The sequence below is a fragment of the Leiobunum rupestre genome, chromosome 7 (genome assembly GCF_980474605.1).
Source record: "Leiobunum rupestre chromosome 7, qqLeiRupe1.1.hap1, whole genome shotgun sequence".
Lineage (NCBI taxonomy): Eukaryota > Metazoa > Arthropoda > Arachnida > Opiliones > Sclerosomatidae > Leiobunum > Leiobunum rupestre.
The window spans coordinates 9,595,524-9,615,647 of NC_143390.1; the positions used below are offsets into that span (position 1 = coordinate 9,595,524).

General features: G+C 33.9%; 1 long non-coding RNA gene across 2 annotated transcripts in view; it reads left to right on the forward strand.

Annotated features, from left to right (window-relative positions):
* Positions 1-11,761: 11,761 nt before the first annotated feature.
* Positions 11,762-20,124, forward strand: part of LOC149934381 (uncharacterized) — a 124,676-nt gene continuing 116,313 nt past the window's right edge. Inside the window, exons 1-2 of one of the 2 annotated variants that reach the window (XR_016472388.1) lie at positions 11,762-11,983; positions 12,498-12,602. This is a non-coding gene — a long non-coding RNA (uncharacterized LOC149934381). Of the gene's footprint in view, positions 11,984-12,497; positions 12,603-20,124 lie in introns of those variants that run through there. The other variant, XR_016472389.1, reaches the window with a different exon arrangement.

Sequence of the window (20,124 nt, forward strand, 5' to 3'; positions counted from 1 at the left end):
TAATTTACGTAGAGACTTATTTTCGAGGCAGAGCTCTAGCTTCATTTTTCCATCAATTGATTTAATGTGTTTCTTTAAAAGTTCGTCAGCCCGAAGCAATGGCTTATTATCAGAAAGTAAGTATTCGGCCCTTTAGTTGCATAAAGCTATTTTCCACGTTAGTAGAACTTCCGACGAGGCTATCAGATTTAAATATGGGCACCATGCACGCATTCCAAAGAGGAAAACGTTTCATCATTTCATGATATTGCGCAGTATCTCTTACGAGTTAGTCCGTCTGGTTCGGGAAAAGTCATTTCTAATTTGCACTCTTCTAATATTTCGTTAACTCATACTTGAAAATTAAATATTTATTTTTCGTTGTGTAATTCTTGATTTGCGTTTTCGTTTTCGAAGATTTCCGCGATAAATATCTCAATGCCTCGTTAAATGTGGTTACATTAGCAGTTCGTTGCATAAGCCAATTCTTTCTCGTTTCACATAGCGTATCACCTTGGGTTATTCTACTCTGGCCTTCACTCTCGCTGAGCGCAACAGTGAAAATGGATTTCCAAAACATCTTAGATTCTTGAATATCTATACTTTGCAATAACTGACCAAAGCATCGCAAAAAAGTTCGAATCTTAGGTTTCTGTTTGTGTTAACTAGGAAAGTTCGAAATATTTTTAATTTCGTGAGTCACATCACATATCAGATAGCAATTTGGAGCTCTGACGTTGGGGTTTTTTTTGTGAGAAACGCTTCAAGTAGTCGCTAAGCGAAACGAATTCCGCAAACGCGGTTAATAAAGCCAGTGACATGTCCATTAGAACTTCTTTTGGGGAACAGGCACCTGATTTAATCCAACGACAAAGCCAATAGTTGATTGATATAGCGTCGTGACTCTCTGAGAGCATATTCGATAGAGAATACTGAGAATTAGTCCAAGTATCTTTAATAGTAATTTCATAAAGAAATATGTGGCCGCTCTTGGCTATTAATCCCCAAGGTCTGTTTAGACGCCGTACGATATTGCCAGTATCGTCAATTGCGATCTTAGAGCCCAGTGCAGAAACGTTTTTAAGAATAGCAAAATAGCGATTCCTCGCTAAATTAACAGGAAGGGGGCGTGGTTTCGGAAAATCGCGAACTTCGCGCCAAATTGGTGTGCAGAGACATCTCGATCGCAAAAATAACAGGGAAGCGTCTGTTTATTTTGCGAGATCTCTAGAGCAGTCGCTAGCCGCCTACAAGCTCGCAAAAACAATGGCGTATTGTGATATGCAAAGAGCTCGTTAAATAAATTGAGAAGTACACGCTTTTTACCTACTTTAATAAGATGAATAATACAACAGAATCTTTTAAATTATTAAAATTTGAGTTTCTAGCTCATAATCGCTTTCCCGAATTTTTTTTTGGCATATTATTATTGTCAGAGCCAAGGCCTAACCACAATCACGATTTACGAAACACTAAAATAAGCCAGCCACTCTTAGCAGCAACTTTACAGGTAAGAATAAATTATAATAGGGAATCTTATACATCACTTCTTAGGGTGTAATTCTAATGCTTGGTTTATTTATAGATCCTTATTTGCTGGTAGTGTATGCAGTGGGTTTTAACTAATGAGTTAGTAATGGCATATTGAATTGGTTCAGTGTATCAAAGATCTTTAGCTATCAACCAGCGTTTATACCAATTCATCTACCGAGAAGAAACCTTTCCTCAGGTAGACTAGGAGTTGCGATAAAAGATGTATTGGAATATTCAAGTTTATTTGGCATGCATCAAGAGCTTACCGGGCCAATTTGATGTATTACCCGAGGGGTCAGACACTTGCCATTATTTTGTACGGGATTTTGTAGAGCTTTTGGCAATTTTATCATTACATTTTGAAGTGATTTTGGGATTTCAATGTTATTTTACCATAGAGAGAGTTAAAAGATTTTGCGATTTTAGACAAAGTACGGGATTTTGGTAAATGTCCGACCCCTCGGTATTACCTTAAAAGTGTTTGTCAGTTAATTCTACACGCTTATATCATTTGTTACAATTTATACCTGGACTAGGCTATGTAAATGCCAGATAATTAAATAACAACTTATATCAAAAAGCAGGACCATTGTTTTACGTGTGATCAATATAGGATATTTCGCTAGAAATTGCTTTAGACAATTACCAATTTTTGTACACTCTTGAAATTGCTGTTTTTTATTTATTGACGTATGTTATAACTAGATTTATTTTAATTGCTATGAGCTAAGTTTTGAAATAAATATTTTCCCAAAAACCAAATGATACGGCTCATTTTCTAACAGAATTCTTTTCGGAAAATGTTGGCTTATAATAGTAATGAATCTTATTTTCATTCTTTATTTTATTGGTGTACCTCTCTTTCCTTATATCCAAATCTTTCCAAATTGCATTGTAATTCTTTCTTACAATTGCATATAAACCATTGGCAGATATTTCGGTACCATCCGCGTCCAAAATCTGACTAATTGGTCTCCAAATGGTAAAAACCTTGCCAGTAATTTTCTGGCAAGGTTTATGTTTAAAAAGCTCTAAAGCTATAAATTCCGTTTCCTAACCTACTTCTCTTTGGTCTTCCAACCATAATTTTCGACAAGTACTGTATCTTTAAATAATAACTTTATTCAAAACTAATAAAAACGACAAACACCAGCACGAAAATCAATGAGACTAATACGAACGAACTGTTAATACAACAGAGGTTTCTTTAATATTAAGGATTTGTTGTATAACATGGAATCCGTGATTCCAAAAAGATAATTTAACAGAAAACTGTTCTTTTAAAAACGCCACTGAAAATATCCAGTCTATCGTTTTTATTTCATTGCCTCACATATATGGCAATGAAATATTAGAGAGGGTAACGCCGCCGCCGCCGCCGTCGCTCCCAGCTGTAGAGCGGATTTTGGGGCAGGAAGGGAAAAGGAGGACCATGAGGGAGGATCCCCTACCGGATTTTACCAGAAGAGCCAATTTTTAAAAAACCGAGATTCGAACTCACGGTCCTCCGCTTCCAAAACTGACGCCTTTAGAATCTACGCCATCCTCTAGCTCGTACAACTCGCTTTAAAACTTCTAGTGTAAAATTGTTATAGATTGGAAGACCTAATAGTTCTTTCTATAAATCTTTTATGCTGGCCCAACTTGTTAGAGATGGGTCGCGTCACGTCACGAAAACGTCATTTACTGGGTGAGTTAGGGATATTTTTTTAAACCTAGGGCAATGTTCGAGTTAGAGAGCTTCACATCGTATGATCGTATCTGATTACCAAATATTAATTAAAAGTAAGTCAGTCGATTATTTTACTTTTCTATTATTACATAATAATTAATAATATATTTTTTGTAGAAATCCCTCTCTTATAGCACGATGAAGATAATTTAATGCCCATATTTTGACCTTGTTGGCTAAGCCTAGGTCAAAACAAATGCAGTTTATAATAGTATTAATCTAGTCTACAAGAGTACTGGAGCTGTGTGCTAACAATTTTTTATTATCCTTGGTATTGTGATAATGAACTCGACAATTTCGAAGTAAGTTAACCCTTTTATAAATCTTTATACACATAAAACGTTTTCAATAACCACGCGTGATGTTGGTAATTTTAGCCGAAAGAAGTGCGATAAAGCTAAAGCTATAAACATTGCCAGTAGAAATTTGGACCAAACAGTTAAAAAGCGATGCGTACAACGTATGACCTGAAGTAACAAATAAGTGTGCACTTATCGGAGGCCGTTCTAATATGACCGAAAGTAACAATTCAGTGTGACACTTATCGGAGTAATAGGCGATGCTTACAACGTATGAGCTGAAGTAACAAATAAGTGTGTCACTTATCGTAGTCGGTTCTAATATGACCGAAAGTGACACTTATCGGAGGCCGTTCTAATATGACCGAAAGTAACAAATAAGTGTGACACTTATCGGAGTAATAGGCGATGCTTACAACGTATGAGCTGAAGTAACAAATAAGTGTGTCACTTATCGGAGGCAGTTTTAATATGACCGAAAGAAACAAATAAGTGTGACACTTATCGGAGTAATAGGCGATGCTTACAACGTATGAGCTGAAGTAACAAATAAGTGTGACACTTATCGGAGTAATAGGCGATGCTTACAACGTATGAGCTGAAGTAACAAATAAGGGTGACACTTATCGGAGGCCATTCTAATATGACCAAAAGTAACAAATAAATGTGACACTTATCGGAGTAATACGCGATACTTACAACGTATGACCTGAAGTAACAAATAAGTGTGACACTTATCGGAGACCGTTCTAATTTGACCAAATGTAACAAATAAGTGTGACACTTATCGGAGACCGTTCTAATTTGACCAAATGTAACAAATAAGTGTGACACTTATCGGAGTAATACGCGATGCTTACAACGTATGACCTGAAGTAACAAATAAGTGGGACACTTATCGGAGTAATACGCGATGCTTACCACGTATGACCTGAATCAAAAAATAAGTGTGAAACTTATCGAAGTAATAGGCGATGCCTACAACGTATGACCTGAAGTAACAAATAAGTGTGACCCATTCTAAAATGATCAAAAGTAACAAATACGTGTGACACTTATCAGAGTAATACGCGATGCTTACAACGTATGACCTGAAGTCACAAATAAGTGTGACACTTATCGGAGTAATACGCGATGCTTACCACGTATGACCTGAAGCATCAAATAAGTGTGACACTTATCGGAGTAATACGCAATGCTTACAACGTATGACCTGAAGTAACAAATATAACGCGCATCATCCCTTTTGCCGATTGGAAATTCGTTAGTTCAAATTCAAGCTCTGAAGTATTCTTTGTGTTATGAGTATAATTGTGATTCTATACAATATGACCTATTTGATTGTTTCAATTCTTAATTTTATCTTGTAAAGTATCATTCACACAATATAAGTTTCGTTGATTCTCTTCTTTAGGCTTAACTAATTTTAAACTTAGATTTGTCCGTCATTTCGGAACCTTTTTCAACGCGATCTAGGAGGATTTATACTCGATACAAGAGCAGGCCTTAGACTACACCCTTCCCCTCCCCCATTCTCTCCTTTAAAGACATAATCAAATAATTAAATAACCTACTCTCTATGGAAATGTAGATATTATTTTATTGATTAAAACCAACTTTTAATTTAATAAAATCATCGTGTATAACTTGCCAAAAGTATACGAAATTTTTCTTCGCGGTTTGGCCGTTGGGAATACACAGCGTGGGCTTCTGGCGTTCAGAAGGTTGCGGGCTTTAATTTTAAAAACACTCTATAGTAAAAACGTTTGTACTATAGAGTGTTGTTAAATTAAATTTTAAAGAAACCAATTTAACACGGTTAAACTTGATATCATAAGTCGGGGGGGGGGGGGTGGGGGCTGGGCTTCAAAGATCGCCAATGCCTTAGGTTAGGCTGGGGCTCGCGAGCGCAGTCGCTCTCTGTTGTATATTAGAATGCCGATCTCTGCTTGATATATAACGGTTTAATTGAGAGCCGTGCAATGAAATAATATTATCGCTTTCTTGGCGAACTTGTTTTTTATCATTACCTCCGGTCATGTAATTTGTCGCTGGTGTTCTTGTACATAAAGGAAGGGTGATTGCAAAGCGAAGTGAAAAGCTCTAAAATAATGAATTCAGTGACGTTGTTGGTAACTTTTTAGAGTCCCATTCAAATATCTACGGGGCTGTGAAAAGACCCCGCACACGGTGACACGGCTCTATGGAAAATGGCCTTTAGCCCATTTTTCTGAAATTTGAATATTTTGTACTTCCAAACAACGTGACCCAAAGTGTTGCTGGGCTCAACGACCAAAACTTCTCATTTAGAGATATATGTCAAAATTCGATATTGCTTTTCTATGAGTTAGTACGCGAATTTCAACTTAAGTGATAAGTGGGGTGGCGGAGTGGTTAGCACTTTCGCCTCGCAGCAAGAGGAGCCGGGTTCTACCCCAGCTTGTGGCACTGGGTGAAAACTCGGAACAACTCCTTCTGCGTTGAGTTTGCAAGTTCTCTCCCCACTGGTTTAAGGGGTTTTCCCCCGAGTTCTTCGGTTTCCCCTTCCATAAAAACTTGTCGAGGTTAACGGTAATAGTTAGTGTAGGGAGCTGTTGGCTCGATCTCGTGTCATGCAGGGCTTGCCACCACCCTCCTACGCATTGTAACCCGGCCACCTGAATTAATGGCTTCAAAAGTCGCTTGATGACTTAGGCCTAAGGTGGTGCCTTGGGTATTAGCCTAGCTGATTATTATTATTATTATTATTATTATTTTTTAACTGGTAATGAAAGGTTTTTTTTGCGTATACCGTTCCGAAACGTGTGTGAGCAATAACAAGGCATTTTCGTTTTTCGAATTTTATTTTTTTTATTAAGATGAAACCCCCATTTTCATAAATTAATTTGAGGGTGTTCGGTTGCGGAGCCAAATTTTTATTAAACGGAGAAAGTGAGGCAATAAGGGAGCAATATTATGGCACATTCAAATTTACGATATATATATAGTTTTGTGTTTAAAAGTTAAGTTGGCGAAGTTTTATACTTTAAAGCAATTGGTGCAAAATTTAAATTCAACGGAGAAAAATGGGAACAAAATTATGGCATTGTCGTTTTTCCTAAATTTTGATTTTTAATTTTTAAATTATTATAACACTTAAAATTATTTGTTGAATTATTTATTTATTTTTGATTTCCATTAAAATGAAAAATTCGAATTCCATGGAGCATAATGGTGCAAAATTATGCATTTTCATTTTTTTAAATTTTTTTATTTTTATATTTATTAGGTTGGCACTCTTAATTATTATTATCTATATTTTAGTCTTTCGTTATGAAGATAAATTGGATGTCCACAGAGCAAAATGGTGCAACTTTGGGGTTATATTAAGCATTTGCCCGATTTTCAAAAAGTGTGAAATTTTATTTTTATTAGGTTGGCACGCTTAATTTTTATTATTTATTTATTAATTTGGTTTTCGTTACTTACAGTAATTTTAGTTCTATGGAGCAAAATGATGTAAAATGGGAGCCAATATATGGCATTGTCATTTTTTATAAAGTTTAATTTTTAAGTAATTTTAACACTTAGTTGAATTATTTATAAAAATTTCATTTCCACGGAGCAAAAGTGGAGCATTAATACGACATCGTAATTTTTTAAAAAATTTAAAATTTTTAGTTTGGTAAGCTTTATTTGTTTTCTAGTTTTCGTTACTTAAATTAATTCTATTTCTACGGAGAAAAAAGGTGTAAAATAGCAGTAATATTTCGTCATAGATGAAATTTTGAAATTTTGATTCTTTATGTTTAATTTATTTCGCACTCCCTGTATAGGCCTAATTAATATTTATTTAAATCATATTTTGTATTAGTTTTTAAACATTCGAATTTTTCTGTGGAAAATCGTACAAAATGTTAGCAATATTATGTCGTAATCGATTTTTTAAAATTTCGAAATTTTATTTTTATTAGTTTGACACGAACAATTTAAATTTTTTAATTCAATTGATTTCCGTTATTTAAAAAAAAATATTTGTACGGAGCAAAATGGTGCAATATGTGAGCATTATAATGATATATTAGTTTTTCGAATTTTTTAATTTTATTTATTTTTTAATTAGATGAAACTCCATTTCCATAAATTAATTTGAGGGTGTTCCGTTATGGAGCAAAATTGTAATTATATGGAGCAAAATGGGAAGAAAATTATGGTACATTCATACTCACGATTTATACAGTTTTGCGTTTTAACGTTAAGTTGGCCCAGATTATTTAATTTAAGTCTTAAACTTTAAAGCAATTGGTGCAAAATATATATGTGACGAAGCAAAACGGGGGCAAAATTTTAAGATAATTTTCAATCTGATCTGTTTGCACGCGGGCCAACTTAACGGAGCCCACAAGAACCTGTTAATAAACTTATTATAAGTAGAACTATCTACCATAAGTTTAAATGTTATAAAATTTATTGGTTTTTTAGAAATTTTTATTTTTAACTTTAAATACATTTTTCTAGACTTAAAAATATTTTCGTGTTTAATTAATTTTGCCCCATGTTAGAGCATAACTATATCAGCCACACCCAATTCAAATATTTTATTTTCGCTAGTTGAGTGGGGGTTCTGTATTTCTAGTGTTGGGCCCAAACCGATATGAAATCGGTATCGGTCACCGATATCGCGATTTTCCCGATTAATCGGTTCGCGTCTAAAATACCGATTTTACCCGATTATAAAAAAAAACCTTCCGATACCGATTTTACCCGATTTTTTTCCGATTATTTAAAACCAATTTTCTTAAAGTCCTGGTAAATGGCGCCACTAACCTTGACCATTTGAAGTTCAAACTTCAGTTGCGGCATGGAGAAATGGCGGTGGAGAGGAAGAGACGCCGTTTTCGTAGATCGAGATTTTTTTAAATCGGTAACATTAGTATTGGACCATTGATAATGAATTGTAAAATCGGTATCGGTGAAAAATCGGTATTAGTGGACTTCGGCAAAAAAATCGGTATCGGTGAAAATCGGCAAAAAATCGGTATCGGTGAAAATCGGTAAAAAATCGGGAAAATCGGTATCGGCACCGATTTGCCATATCGGTAAAAAAATCGGTATCGGTATCGGTTGAAACATGAAATCGGTATCGGTACGCAATCGGTTAAATTACGATATCGACCAACCCTAATTTCTACTCTATCATAAAAATTTAAATACACAAAATAATATATAACCAAGTCTAGAAAAATTGGTTGAGAATAAAAAAACTTCAGAAGATGATCTGCTAAGCAGATCGAAACCGAGTAAGACAAGGCTTAATGCCTTTTTAATTAAAAATTTCATATATGCAAATTTAACGAAGTTTTTTTTATTGTCAACCAATTTTAACAACGCATATAGAATTGCTATCTAATTTTATTCCTAACAAGTCTAGAAAGCTCCAAAAATGAATATTTTTTAATGAAAAATTTTGATCATTGGGCAAAAACGTATATTATAAATATTAAATTTCTTAAGAATAATAAAATTTAAAATTTTGAAATTTATAACTATGAGCTAAATTTCTTCCAATTAACTCAAAGTTAACACCTTTATCAGAAGTAGTTCTAAAAATATTATCATTAAACTACATGAACAAAATCTATTTTTAACAATTTTATTCATTTCATTACTTTCCACAAATTTGTATTTGAGACTTTATTTGGCATTAAGTGATTTCCAAGTGCGTGCCAAATTGGTCTCGCATGAGTGCGATTTTTCTGGAACGTAAATAATTTTTATATAAAAATTCAACGCTGGATATTAAATTAAAAAAAGACCATTAATAATAATAATAATAATAATAATAATCATCTAGGCTAATACCCAAGGCACCACCCTAGGCCTAAGTCATCAAGCGACTTTTGAAGCCTTAATTCAGGTGGCCGGGTAACAAGATCACAATTAAATGAATTTTACAACGTTTTTGAGTGCACCATAAAATCATTTATCGTGCACTCATACACGTGGTCTAATTCATTTGTTTTTAATCGCTGGATATTTGCAAAATTTATTTTATACTGAAAGTTTATACACCAAATTGTCAACCCATGTTAAACCTGAAGAAATAGTGTTAATTTATAATTAAATATTTATTTTATTTGGAGGTTATAAATAATAAGAGTGGTATCAAATATTAACCGCGAAGAATTTTAACAGCCAATGGTGAGTTATAGGGTTATACATTATTTATCCGAGTAAACAATGTGTTTGTATAACTCGTTACATCCGTAGATATACGTTCACTCGTGTCTGTAGAGGAAATATTTTTTCATAGCTCTAAAACGTTCTCTCTCTTTATCAGCTTTTAACGGCACCACCGGACTTTATTATACGAAACTATAAATTCACTGTTGATAGATTGTCCCTCGTATTTCCTTTAGCACAATCAGAGGTGTTTCACGTAAGGAGAGACGAACGAAATTGTCGGCTTTTGGGGTGCCATTTGGGTGAGTGATCCATCTAGCTTATTGATAATTTTTCTTTTACATTTTACCAAAATGTAACTGAAAATTAGTACTCGAAGAGATTTAAGACTTTCGAGAAAATTTAAAATTCCTAATTGTTTGAGCGTGTTCGAGATAATTTTACATCCAGTACAAAGAATTATTTCTAAAATACATGGTAAAGTAGGTCTCTGAGAAAACCTTTTGTCTACAGCAATCGAGTTTACTTTTAATATTTGCTTATATAAATCGGCGTGATACGATAACTTACTTAATTTTTGTACGAATAATTTGTACTTTAAAGAGGATTTCGGTGCCAATCAGTGAAAATTAATCGGTATTTTGATGGTAAAACCCACATCGGCTTTGGGCATTACAAACCAGAATGTAATGTTCTTTTGAAATGTTTTTATTCCGCGTCACTCCTTAAACTTATGAAATTTCTTTCGATTAAACCGTAAAAATTTAAATCATTGCTAAACCCGCAAAATATGTAATCAAAAGATTTAGAAATGCCCAGAAAAACCGCCAAATATGGGCAGAATTTGAAAATCTGCTCAAAATCGCCCAATATTTAAAAAAAAAAATGTTTCAACAATTGCAAAACACTCTATCGTAAATATAGTTGCATTTCTGATTCAACTAAATCCTAGTGATAATCATTTTGGGTGTCAAAAAATGCAGTACTGCTTGGGTTAATTGGACGAGTGAGCGAAGCATACAAGTCAACTATGATCTTGAAAAATGCTTTGTCTCTTAGTGAGTGGCGGTATTACCACAGTAATGTTTAGCCGATTCTGATGTTTTGGGTTGAAATTAAACGCAAAAAAATTAAGTTTCTAGTGATTATGGTTTTTAAGCAAAAACTTTAAAGAAACAACCGATATATTTTCTACTGATCTTAATTAATACGTTTCTGTTGTTTTTCAGGTGAATTACGTTTAATGATATTTCTAATATGAAACTGGACCAAATAACATCAAAAATGAAGCTACCTATTTGCTTGTTTTTGGCATTAAATGCTTTGTATATAGCATCCGTCGTTAGCCTAGATCCAATTATCCCAGATGTCTTAACACCGGTACGTCGTTTTATTTATTATCGAATTTCTGGCATACTTCGCTAATTTAAAAAAATACAATGATTTGAAACGTCACTGCCAATTCTCGGCTTACATTTTTTGTCTGCCCATTGAAATCGGATCTTGCAAATCAACGTTTACCAAGTTAGAAAAACGTTTGGTCTGGAGCAAATTGTTTAGACTAAAAGGTCGTCTCCAGTTTCAAACCGGGTTCCAGGCAGATATTGATTAAGGCGTTTCTACTTCTGTAGTACCAATAATGTTTTCAGACGTCATATCAAATCACTAACTTATTTACGTGAGGCTACTCTTATATGGCGCTGATCGCTATATAAACAAAACATTTTATAGAAAATGTGACGCTTATTAACCTTAGTATTAATATTTCTATTGTATTTCATTTCAGATCGAAGATAATTTAAAATTAAAATTTGAAACTCAGAAACTTTCTGAATCAATATTGATCGAGCTGAACGCGGACAGGCATGGCAGTTTGAAAGGCCAAATTGACGCGATGCCGGACAGTTCTCTAAAAAAGATACAAATGGAGCTGATCGACAAATACGGTGGTGTGGCGAAGGTGCGAGGGAAAGTGGATGCTCTTAAGCGGATGACCACCGCGGAAATGAAAGACGCTCTGTGGAAGTACGTCACCGGGAACTTGAGAGACCTGGACACCATTGCGGTCATGCACTCCAAGAAAGGGGGCTTTGTGGTCGTGGCCGGTAATATTCAGACGCTTGACGTTCCGGATTTGGAGAATCGAAACTTGTGGGCTGATGGCTTTTTTCACGAGGACTATGGAAAGCATGATTTTCAGTACAAAGCGAAGTACAAGGACTTCGGATTGCGTAGTTCGGATTTTGACCCCATTTCAAGAGCCATAAAGAATAACAAGGTAATTATCTTTTTCTCGGTTGAATTTCGTCCGCTACGAGACGCTACGTGGAGTGGTTTTCTTTCATTGCACGTGCTGTAAACGAAAATATTTATAAATATAATTATATATATTTTATACTTAAAAGTAATTGTTGCTCGCTATTCGAGGAAAAGTGCATTATTGTGTGTATTACTTCGCGTAAACGCAAAAAAATGTCTAATTATCCACAGTCCGAGGATATTTACTTATAAATTATATTAATAGTAATATTTTCGACTAGCCCTATTATTCAAAAACGTTTTTCGAAAAAAGCAGTGGAAATCCGTGAATGTACCCGTTTGAAGCGAACAGCATTATCATATTTATTATACAGGTTCTTTCAAATTAATCGATACATGCTTTTTCTGCAAAAACTATAATAGGTAGAGTTTTAAAATTTTCAGGGTGTACGTATGACGCAGGGAACATTCTAATTTATAATTTTCAGGAACATATCTTCATGTTTTTTTAAAATGAATTTTTTGAGCTGTAGGTAATAGACTTCAATCATCAATGAGAAAGTTGTGGAGCATACTTAAAAAAGTACAAATAAAGTTTGTTAGGTTGCAAAAGACTGATTTTTCATAATGATATGAGGGAATGCAATGGTGTTTTCGGCAGGGTTGGAAAAAATCCCGATTTTTTTTTTAAATGTTCAGACCAGTGGATTAATTTGGTTATATCCGGCTAATGTCGGTTTTATCCGTATTTTTTAATATTAGGCCAGTTTTGAGATTCCGCTTAAATATTATTGAAATATCTAAACTCTTGCTCTTTATATATTAGCGACCAAAACAGTCTCTTTGATATCACATCACGGACTACTGTTTTCATTTCCCGATGGACGATTTGTTTATAAAAGTCAGCAATAAAAATCCGGAGGTAGACGGACTTCACCCTTTTTTTGCTCATCAGTCCTAGGAACAATTTTCGGTTTTACTAGGGTTTATAATAAATGGCAACCTAGCTTGCTTATAGCATCTCATGTTCTCCAAATCCGAGTAAACGCAGAAATCCTTCAACAGACTGATGAGCCTGAAAAGGGCGAAAACAGTCTACGCTTTTGAGATTTGAAAAAATCTGGATTTTTAGTTGAATTCTTTTAAGTGGCTTTATTCTTATAATCCGGATTGTATAGTTATCGGCCCGGTTTTCGAGCAATGTAAGACAACACAAATCAAATCAAAGTTTATTGGTAGCAACATGAGTTATAAATTAGAAGTGCTGGTTGGGCTAAGTCTTCTTTGTGACTTGTGAACCCGGCAATTGTATTAAATATTTAATTTCCGAGTGCTGAGGGTTACGGTTAACGTCTCAACGTCGAAATTGCAAGGTTTCTACCAAATGTTCACGGTATACGTCTTTTAATCAATTTGCGGTAGTACCAGGCGGGATTGGAACCCGAGCCCACCTGCGTAGCCGGTGAGTGTTCTATACCACAAAACCACCGACGCTTACTACAGTACTCAGTTAATAAGTTATTTAACTGTAACGAACGTGAATGTTACGTAACGCGTTATTATTAAATATTTTGAATATTAAAATTTGCAATAGTATCGAGGGGGTTTCTATAATAATAATAATCCGGTAGGCTAATACCCAAGGCACCACCTTAGTCCCAAGTCATCTAGCGACTTATAATGCCTTTAAACAGGTGGCCGGGTTACAATCTCGAGCCCTTCCGCATGACAGGCGAGCGTTCTACCACAGAACCACCGACGCTTACTTCATTGTGCAGTTATTTACTTATTTAGTTTTAACAAACGTGAATAATACGTAACGCGTTTTCGAAGCATAATAAAGTTAATTGCTCTCGTAATATTTCTATTAAATATTGGGAATATTAAAATTTGCAATAGTATCGAGTGGGTTTTGATCTAGTAGATCTGAAACGAAAATAAAACCCCGCCGGTTTTAGTTGATGTTTGTTTTTTTGTTTTGATTGAATGTAAAGTTCAATATTTGGTACATTTGCGTTATGCTTATAATGTGTTTTCTTACAGTGCCCGAAAAAGTTAAGCCTCCTATGACCACCTTGTTCATTTTCTTTATGAAAATTCTATCTTTTGCGACGGAACCAACTTTATTTGTATTACTTTCTTATAATTGGTTTTCGTCTATTACCTAAAGGTCAAAATATAAATTTTTGACAAACCTGAAAATTCTTTATCGATTTTTCTGAAATTAAATATTATAATGTTTCTTACGTCGTACGTATACCCTTTCAAAACTCTACCTATTATAGTTTTTGAGAAAAATCTTGTATCCATCAATTTGTTTGAAAACTTAAACCCGTTTTTGGTATTTTATTTTACAGAATTTAGATCTCAGTGACAGAAGTGTTTTTATCGCAATCCCCAAGATTGATCCATATATTGTGAGCCTCGAAGATAGTAATATTATCAATTCTCTTCCCGAAAAAATTATAAATGCTGAAAACGAAGTGGTCAGATTGACGAAAAAATCAACTAGTGCCGGTGGACTGAGCCCGAAAGAAATGAACCAGCTGGACAACCATCAGAAGCATATTGATAAATGGGAGTACGAGTTAAACCGGGCAAGATCCAATCTGAATAGATTGACCCACGCCGAAATGCAGCTGCACAATTTGAAAGATCAAAAGAGCGTGGTAAGCCTAGTTTCATTTCATCCTGAGTTGCCCTAACGCTAAGGCATTTCTGTAAATTTACAACTATCTTAAATAACGGCCTATCACAAATTACGTAACACATTAACGGTTGGAAAAATATTCTTACAAGCGTTAATAAATATTGCAGTGAAAATGGTATTATATAGCGGTTAGTTTTCTAGAGATGTAATAGACCAAAATTTCCTTAATATTTGAATGGAAATTAATAATTTTACTTTGAAGTTAGCGACACATTATAATTGTGAAGATTATTGGTGACGTTATTTAGAGGTGGGGTCTGTCCATTTCTTACAAGTGGAGGGCGAAGCGAAGTGTCATGTTTTGCGTTACGTAATTTGTTAAGGGCCCTAGGCATTTCTTTTATTTTAATCGCAAAATTCATTGAAATTATAAAGCTCAAATTGAAATTAGAGCCCTGTAAATCATCGACTAAAAAATTGAATATTTATGCGGTTGACAGTTTTTAAATGCGCTCGAGTACACATCACTACTCAAAGAGTTAATAGAATTGCCCCAAACTCGATCCTTTGTCTTAAAGACATAGTGCTCTTTGAGAGTCTAAATATGCAAATTACAATTGATTAGTTTCGATTAAAATATAATGTAATTAAGCAATAGAAAACCATAACCTAGTCGGTAAAATGGAAAGCAGCAGTATCCTTGGATTTTGATGTTCTAAATTTAAATTTTTAGACATGTTAGTAGGCCATGATAATAATTCCTTTAAATTTAGTTGGTATCAAAAACCTACCGATGCAAAAACATTTCTATCTTTCCATAACCACAAAATAAAAACAAGAATTGGAAAATCGTTTAAAAATGAAGTAGAAACAATTCCAGACAAACCGGTAGAGATTAAAATTAAATTAACGAAACAATTTTTAAACAGTGGGTATCAGAAAAATCTAATAGGTTACAAATATAGTTATAAATGAAAAACAAAAACCTAAAATTGAAAATGTCATAGCGTTACCATACAAAGAGGACATAAGTGAAAATACGAGTACACTGACAATTGTGAGAGAAAAACGTTTTGTTAAAATTACAGAAAATTTCTTTTCACAGAACATGTGTAGTAAATTTTACAAACGTTTTGTTTTTTCTGCAGAGCAACATCTGTTAAAATTACCAATGCGAAGTTGTAACTTTTACAACAACTTCGTTTATTGTACAGATTTGATTCTGTAAAAATTACAGAAAAAAGATGTAAATATTACCACACCTTTGTTTATCTAAACAAGTTGGCAAGCCAAAATATACCTCTCCTCAGAAGAATTGTCCCTAGTGCTATTAATTTCTTGAGATAACCCTTAAAGATATATCTCCGCAATTTAGAGTTACTTGTTAAAAATGTTATCCCAGTTCTATCCCGCCCGGTATAAAATTTTAATTATAATTAAAATAATTGAGACGAAACAACCAATTTTAATTTATTCAGAATATCATAAGTTAAGTAGTTACAACAGTGAGTTAGACGTACTATAACAATGCACAATTGAATTTAACCCTATTTACGGTACAAGTTTGTCAGTTGAATATAATACAAAGCAAATTTTAATGAAAGATATATCTACAGAGGGTATTATAACGACCGTTCGCTTTTTGGTTTATAATTTTAACGGAATCGGGCTGATTTTAATTAAACGATAGTTTATCGAAATTTTGTTAAAAGAATATTCCCTAGGGCCGCGCGATAAATTTACGAGAATTATTTCCCGTCGCCGTTATATCGACAATTTAGTTGATTCGGGATTGCCAAAAATTTAATGTTGTGGGCGAGTGATTAGAAAATCAAATGGCAACCAGAATTATGCAAAATTATAAATGTTTATTTTTATTCAGAACAGTTTATGGAACGTTCTAGATTTAACTTTCATCAATAACCCAACAATATATATCCCTCCTACGTAAATGTACAGAACTGGTACTCAAGTGTCTAAGACTAGATTTGTCTTCGTTCATCGTGATTGAAAAATAAACCAAAACATACTTACACTTAAGTAAATATCATAAATTATACTGAGTAATTTTAACTAAATTCAAACTACCTTACTATAAACTCTTGTCTTAATTAACAGCTGAGAGCTGTTCGCTACTAATGTCTTCCAATCTACTTAATTAGCCTCACAGGTTGAGTTGATAATTTCAAGGGTATAATTAGGTTATTCCAATTCAAAAAATAAAAACAATCACAAAATGATACTAAGACGAATACCGTGTACAACTGGTGGAAACCCTGCCATTGGACGTTGAGAGGTAGCATTACACTCAGCACTCGGTCCGTTCCAAAGTCTTTAAGAAGAAGTTGGAGAGAAAACGCCCATACAAACACAACAGACTCAACATCCACAACCATCATAACACAAACTCAACACTCACAACCGTCATAACACAAACTCAACACCCACAACAGTCACAACACAAACTCAACATTCACGACCTACAACATAACAACAACGAAATATCCGGTGAGCGTTGACGAAAAAAGACCAACCAAACCCAAATCAATCCGTTAACGCTCACCGTCACACGGTGGTTTTGCCAATCCTTCGAGAAACTGCGTACGCAGTGATTACACTTTGCACCGAAAATGCGAACGCGTTCGCAGGCCTGACAGACAGACCCACAAACCCACAGACCCACAGACAGACACGGTGGTTGTATAACCCCTCCTAGGGGAGAGGTAAAAATTAACTAAGGTAAAAATTACAAAAAAAATGGTAAATATTACAACAACTTTGTCCAAAAGCTTTGCTTCTATAAAATTTACAGAAAAGGTGTAAAGGTTGAAGAAATGCAACAGTATAAATAACATAGAAATTGTAAATGTTACAAAACTTTTTTTATTGTAAACACTGAATCTGTGTTAATTACAGTAAACAAGTTGTTAATTGTACAGTATTTAAATATATAAAAGTAAACTAATTTATTTCACAGACATGGTACAGCTATATAGAATTAAAACCGCTTAAGTTAACAAAATTTACTAAAAATAATTCACAATTTTTACTGTGGTTAAATTACAATGCTGCCCACATTTCAACAAAATGTAACTTTTCTGGCCATTTAAAATTTAGTAGTTCATATAACATTACTCAAATTCTACCAGTTTAATAGTCTTCAATCTTGATTTTAATAAATACTGCCAAAATGTTTTATAATTGAAACTCTTCAATGTCTTCTTTGAGTGTACTGCAGCTAAACAATAAAATAATTTTAATAAATGAACCTTAAAGGGAATACAGGGCTCCCACCAAAATTTAAAAAAAAAATTGGGAAATAGGGGATTTTTCTGGCTAGAAATAGGGTGAAATGGGAACCAAATATTTTAAAGTAGGAACCAAATAGGGACCATTTTAATAAACAAAAATAAGATCTTTATTTAAACTTTTAAAAGCAGCAAATTTTTAAAACTGACTTAGTTTTAATTTAAAAAAATGTTTTATCACAAAAATTAAGTACTTAGTTTTAATTTCTAAAAAAACTTTTATCAATCCCAAAAATGACAATAAATTTTTTGTAATAATTCTATCACCTTAAATCGGGTTTTTTTTTTCGCTTTTCTACGAAATATTTTAAGCCGATGGTACTTTTCACCAAATGTACTAGAAATAGGGTGATTTAGTGACCAAAACCCCATTTTATGGTGGTTTAGGGACCTCGAAAAAAAGTAGGGGCTTTTAGGCATTTTAGGGACCTGGTGGGAGCCCTGGGAATAGAACCTCCAACGCGTTCTTTATGGAAGACCCCATCAATTTCCTTTATTCCCTTCACAATCAGCGATTATCAGCGCCGCATGTATGAAAAGCCACGGGAGGCAGCGGACAATATTGGAACCCTCGGAGGGCGACAGAAATACCAGAGGTTATATTCCCTTTAAACACTAGGGTTTAAGGCGGGTTTTTTTGTCTTCCAACAGCTATGAATAAATGCAATTGCAAAAAATAGAGAAAAGATTTAAATGACTATTAAATTGCCAAATAAAAAAAATCCTAATTATTTTTTTGTAAATGGTGCCTCACTGCCTTACACAATAGGTGATCACAGACTAATAAAGAACTATATTTAAAGGCAACTTCCCTTAAATTGCAGGCTATAAACACTGAAGCTTATAGTTGCGTTGGTTAAAAAAAGTGGTTAAATATGTTGTGGTTTCAATATTGGGATTCTGGGTTAAAATTTGCATATATCAAGGTTATCACATAGAAGAAAGCTTCAATGAAAATTTTCCATCTCCTTTTAACGTTTTCAGAATTCAATGTAAGGGAAGTTGCCATTAAATAGAGTTGAAAATAGGCATTGTTAGTCTGTGCTCACCCATTGACTATGGTAAGAAATGAAAAATTTCCATTTAGACCACTTTTTCAAATTTGAGTTTTAAATAAATGATAATATATGGTGCAGAGTATCAAATTTTAATCTCAAATTTCAAAAAGTTGTCTAAATGAAACCTTTCCATCTCCTACCATAATCAATGGGTGAACACAGATTAAAAGTGCTTAATTTCAAATATATTTAATAACAACTTCCTTTTCATTTAATTCTGGAAACAATGAATCCGCACGTTCAACACAATAACTTTAATGCAAACCTTTCACGAAAAATATGTTACCACTTTATTTTTTAACATACACAACTAGTCAGACTTGGAGAAGGTTGTTTTTAATGAGGGTTCAATCGAGGGGTTATTCACTGTTGCAAAATTTTGTACACCTGATTTCAGATTTCACGTGATTTCACTTTTGATTTAAAGTTATGAAAGCTACTGATTTGAAGTGATTTCACTGCTGATTTGTACACCTGATTTAAAAAGTGGTGAACCCCTAAGCTTGAGCTTTGTTGAGATTTTAATACTCTGCACCCTATATCACTTATTTAAAAGCTCAAACAATTTTGTTTTTTCAAATGTGATTGAACCCTCACTAAAAACAACCTTCCCCAAGTCTGAATCGCTGCGTAGTTTAAAATGAAAATGGTGAAATTGTTTTTGAGTTCAATAATCCTGCTTCGGTGTGAAAAATTTGCATAAATTAACGGTTATGCGATGAACAATCTTTAGTGTTTTCAGAATTAAACGTAATGGAAATTGCCTTTAAAGGGAATATAACCTGCAAAGTAATCTTTATGGAAGACCTCTTCAATATTTAAAATTTCCTTGTACAGTGGCGCCAAACATTTTTAAAGCCAAAGGCAAGAGCGGCCAGAGCTGCAAACGTTGGTGTTCCACACCAAATACCTGAGGTTATATTCCCTTTAAATATATTTAAAAATAATCATTATCAGTCTGTGTTCACTTATTGATTATGGTAGGAGATGGGAAATTTTCATTTAGGTAGTTTTTTTAAATTTGAGTTTGAAATTTTGATACCCTATACCATTTATTTAAAAGCTCAAGAATTTTTTTTTCAAATGTGATTGAACCCTCACTAAAAACAACTGTCCCCAAGTCTGACAGGCCGTGTAGGTTAAA